We start from the raw sequence: 5,438 nt of genomic DNA, 5'->3' as shown, positions 1-5,438 counted from the left end.
TTGCCATGGGCATTCCTCCTTCAGACCCTCTTATCGGTGGCCAGATGTTACAGTCATACATGTTATGCTGCTATATTCTGCTACCGCGAGAGGCGTCACACATCGGGCTGTGACCACAATCTGACCCCGTCAGATTCGGGTGAAGTTTCATTGTCGGCGGCCGCCCTGCCAGGGGCGGCAAATCGTAAGAAATCACCCGTGCCTCTCATGCCTTCTTCTGCCCCGGCCACGCCGGCGGAGCCCGCAGAAAGAGAAGAAGAAGAAGAGGTCGAAGGAGAGGTTGGCCAGCCCTGCTGCCATGGGCGTTCCTCCTTCAGACCCTTGTGTCGGTGGTCAGATGTTACAGCTATTCATGCTGCTACATTCTGCTACCGCGAGAGGCGTCACACATCAGACTGTGACCACAATCTGACCCCGTCAGATTCAGGTGAAGTTTCGTTGTTGACGGCCGCCCTGCCAGGGGCGGCAAATCGTAAGAAATCACCCGTGCCTCTTGTGCCTTCTTCTGCCCCGGCCACACCGGCGGAGGCCGCGAAGAAGAGGTCGAAGGTGAGGTCGGCCAGCCCTGTTGCCATGGGCGTCCCTCCTTCAGACCCTTGTGTCGGTGGTCAGATGTCACAGCTATTCATGCTGCTACATTCTGCTTTCGAGTAGTGCGGGTTCACCCCACCCTCGACGTCTACTCACCCCGCTGATGCCCCTGAGCAACAAGCGAGACAAGTGGGCAATAACCACCAGACACCCGGGAAATCCTCGAGCGATTCTGTTAAATCGCCAGCCAGTGCACCGACTAACCGGGTGCCCCAAGATCGCGTGTGCTTTCCAGCATTTTCGTCGATCTCAGAGCACGTGTCCCAGCCGACACGCGGGGCCACCCCGGCGCTTACTGGACAACCTCCCGGTTCAGTCCATAGAGCGAGACTCCCTTTACGAGGACAACCCCTATCCCGCGGGCGACTTTTCAGTAAGCGCTCAGGCGCTGCTTGACAAGTATCTACCTCACATCTACCCTCCGAGCGGGGGTATTGATGAAGCAAGGGAGTCCATATTTTCTCGCCCCGCCTCTTCAGGCGCTCTGAGCTCAATCGGCCGAATTGGGGGTCTCGGAGAGTGACGGGGTCGCTCTAGACGAGGCGGCTCCTACGACGAGGAAGCCGCCAGCTCCGTGGGTGTAAACCCACCCCCACTCTGCTGCTGCCCGGAAGCGCCAGGCTCCGGCGCCGCCGTCTCGAAATTTTCAAGCCTCTCGAGGCTAGCGAGAAGGCAGAGGCGGGGGGGGGGGCGATTATTATGCAGGTACTCCCGAATTCGCCCTCTACGTCAAGCTCACATACGGCGACGACTCCTTCAGCGGTAACTCTCTCCATTCTTCCCCCTAAGCGGGCCCGTAGATTGGAGGTATGAATCTCTTACATACCGCATGCCGCACTTCTCTCGTGAGAATGTTTGGCTGCTTTGAGAGGACAACCTATCACGTCCGCGGACCGTCCGCCCAGGCGACGGGACCGTCGCTTTTCTGGCCTGAACCTCACTTTCTATTCGAAAGTAAGGGTGCCCTGTCTTACTTAGCTCCTACCCTTGCAACGCCAGAGTCAGGGCTATAGTACAGACACCCGTTCTCCAGCGATCGCCGCTGAAGAGAGGGCGACTCTGATATGAGCACCATCACCGCTCAGCGGTATGTCTCACTATCTCATAGCTCTCCGAGCTTATGAGTGTATATCGGATCTGAATGTCACGGCGATTAAAAGTTCTCCTGTGCTTAATAATCGCTATGCCTTCACCACCCGGTGCATTATGGTTATGTTAACCTATTTGTCTCGTATTCGGGCGGCTCGTACGAACCCTGCCCGAGCTGCCATCACCGGTCGTCCCCCCGGACACCGCCGGCAGCACCCGCACCGAATACGTGGAAGGAATCAGCTTTTCATATGCTAGATATCCCTCCTGTTGACATTCACAGCTGTTCCCCGAGTCTTTCCCGGTTTGGTAAACATCATCTCGGAGGAAAGTTACCGCCGTACATCTCATGAGATTGTTGGCTATGTACGTGCGTTCAAACTTGTTTAAAGCCCCAGGATTCTCTGTCGGCATTCTATGCCTACTTTCTGGGCACACCCACCGTACCGGGTCGGCGAGTTCACACCAAACTGTACACCGCCAGACCATCGGTCGAGCTCTAACTGTCTATCTTATAGACTGCCCTCTATGTGGGTCAATCTTGCGGGCGTCTCCGCCGCTTCCTCCTTGTGCGGAGTGGTCTACGGTGGATGTCTTTACCGTGCCCGTTAGTCGAATCGGCTTCTTTCTTAGAAATTTTTTCACGGCACACTCGAGTCGCCCCGCATGCTGCTTTCATCCTCCTTCCATGCAAGGCATGTGGCCAGGGTCACCGCACGACCGAGGATGATGTAACAGTGGATGGATGTATGCTTATGCCTTCCTAACCACGATCACTACGACCCGCCTTCTCTCGGGCCGACTGTGGTTGAGCCTCTCCATGTAAGTGATTTACTTCACTGGAGTTCTTCTTTTAGAAATTTAGATTCTCATCCCCCGCTGCTTAGGGCGTCATTTTTGCCGCCCCCCCGCAGCTTTTTGGAGCTCCTTATCTTACCGATATCGGACTGTTCCACGCTGCCGCAACCGGCGCCGGCGGTGCTCGCTCTTACGATCACCTGAGAAACAGGCCTTGTGACTGTTTTCATAAACAACTGGTTCTCACCGCAGACTGATGGAAATTTTGTGATTACTTCCTCAAGTCTCCTTCGCTTGTTTCTTCAAGCGAGGACTTCGACACTCTTAGCCAGTTTCCGTCCCTAACTTGATTGGACAGGGCCGTTGCTACCTCATTCGATTCTGTTGGGAATGTAACGGTTGAGGTATCATATCTGGCGATGTCTGTTCGTTTAGAGCATCTCTTGATGGTCGTTTACACGTAATATCGTGACAGATTTTTTTTCGCCAGCTCCCTCTGGCGTACACTTGCTGCTGCTAGGGATTCCCCCGCCCAGCGGACAGCCATCGCAGCCTAGCCTCACGGGCTCTCTCGGCGATGGTGGCTTGAGCCAAGCCACCTCTTCCACCGCGGGCACTGCACCCTCAGATGGGTGCTTCAATCAGTATGGGAGAAAGGGGATCCTGAGTTCTCTCTCGATCACTCGGTCTATCACACTTTTGTCGTGATGTGTACCGCGCTGTATCCCTGACACGCCCGGTTGAGCTGTTTTGACCAGACTGCTCTATTCTACATAGGCAACATGTCCGCGGCATTCCTTATTAACAGGATGGCACTCAGTCGCTTTCTCGACCCTTGTCTGCCTTACGAGTGGTTTTCTTCCTAAATCCCTACTCTCCGTCGTTCCTGGTCCCCTTCGGACCGCTAGTAACTTTTTACCACAGCTCTCTATCAGAATTCTGCAGATTTCTGCCCTCACGCATTTGAGACAGATATCGAATTCTGGGCGCTTTCTCCCACGCGGAGGCTTCCCCTACAGAAATTTCCAAGCTTGCGGGAAGCGTGCGACTAGCTTGCGCAAGCTTGCGGCATGCTAGTAACTAGCATGCGGTTAGCTTAATAAGCGTGTGATATGCGTGCAGAGTAATAGTTAAGCGATCTTTTAGCGAGCAGGGACTGTTCGCTAGCATGCACTCGCTTATTAAGCGAGTGCCCTGCTAGTCGCATGCTAGTTGCTAGCAAGCGGCACGCTTAAATTTCGGTAGGGGTTCTGAGATATCTCGCCTTCTCAGATTGGTCGATTGATCACTTACTGAGCCTTAAAAGCTTCAGTTTTCCGATCACGATTCTTGTTGAAATTTTCAACAAATTTCGATTCTTACGCTCTAGTCAGCAGGTGATGTTGTTCTCCTGACACTAGGCCGAGGGCCCATGATACTTAGTATTCCTGAGTATACAGGGCATTCCTCTCGAGGACATTTTTGAGGGCCGCCTTTTGGCGCTCAACTAACTCCTTCACTTCTTTCTACTTGAAGGACATTCCGTCCAGCGAGGCGAGATTTGCTGCTTCAGCGCTTAAAGCAGCTGCGGCTTTTTCCCCCTCTCCCTAAATTTCGTTGTTTTTGTTTTTTTCTTTTAAAATTTTCTTAGGCTTACAATTGAAAACATGCCTCCCTACGGTTTGAGTCCGTGCTGGTCTAGCAAATCAAGTAGATGTATGGAGTTATTGAAGTAAATTATGAAAATACTTACCTGATTTTCTTATTTACGAGATAACTCATACATCTACTTGATACCCTCCCACCGACCCTCCGCCTTGCGTAGCAACATGTTTCAACGTATGGGCTTGCGAAAGGTGAGGAAGATGGACGCTAGTTGCGCGGTGATCATGGGTAGTAAGCCTGAACGGGAGAGGGCGCGCTCGCGCTTTTTAAATCCTTGGGAGTTCTATTCGGGTATGGCAGTCCAGAGGGCTGAATTAGCAAATCAAGTAGATGTATGAGTTATCTCGTAAATAAGAAAATCAGGTAAGTATTTTCATAACTTATATAAAATCATTTCAAATAGGAACAAAAATAATCTTTGAAGGTCATTTTCGATGTTACATACATAATTACAGCCTACACATTTACTTGCTTCAGGATGATTTTGAACAGCACTGCACCGGCAATGACCTGCCGTGTTGTTGATACAACCGTGCTATACAAAGTCAAGTGTGGGACTGGGATTAAAATTGTGCGGTAGAAACTTTGTTGAAGGTGAAATTTTGACCGGCAGTAAAGATACATTTTCACTTTTTCAAAATAATTTTTTCCCTGGCATAGGTCTAAAATATTCTCTGAAAACATACGTAATGGAGAAAGAATTACATGTATCTGAAAAATGAATATTTTCTACTTACTCTCTTCCAGATTCAAGATTGTCGCAAGCCATTATTTTGCTTTTTCGGCTAGTCTTGTGCTGCAAAGTCTACAGCTGCAAATCGTCTGCAAATCAGCTGCAACCTGCGTTCAATCGCAAGCCTTTTTCTTGCAATGCAAATTGGGGATTGATTGCTAGTACCAGTCAATCGGAATCAGCTGCAAAGTTGCAGTCGATTTGCAATCAATTGCAACGAAACTTTCTTGCAACGTCCATTCGTCACAAATAAACTGAATTAAATTTATGAGTTTCAAAGATATCCCTGACAATCGGTTTCCTTTTTTGTGGGAGCAGTGTAAGGTAAAGTCGGTGCATTCCATTTTATAAGATATTTGTCACACCAATGAGTAATTGAGATGTCTCCAGGATAGGTTTTAATTTTGTCTATAGGCCTAATACCTTCTATTTTCTTAATTCAACTACAAGGTCCACTATGTTTTTTTTTAGTTAAGTTGTATTGATACAAAATATGAAATGTGATGGAATGAGTTGGCATTATTGTGTTAACAGACTACTGTATAAGATGGAATCTTTCATTTTAAAGTGTGAGTTGTATTTA

The sequence above is a fragment of the Lytechinus variegatus genome, chromosome 2 (assembly GCF_018143015.1).
Source record: "Lytechinus variegatus isolate NC3 chromosome 2, Lvar_3.0, whole genome shotgun sequence".
Classification (NCBI taxonomy): domain Eukaryota; kingdom Metazoa; phylum Echinodermata; class Echinoidea; order Temnopleuroida; family Toxopneustidae; genus Lytechinus; species Lytechinus variegatus.
Note: the sequence above shows the minus strand (reverse complement) of the source record.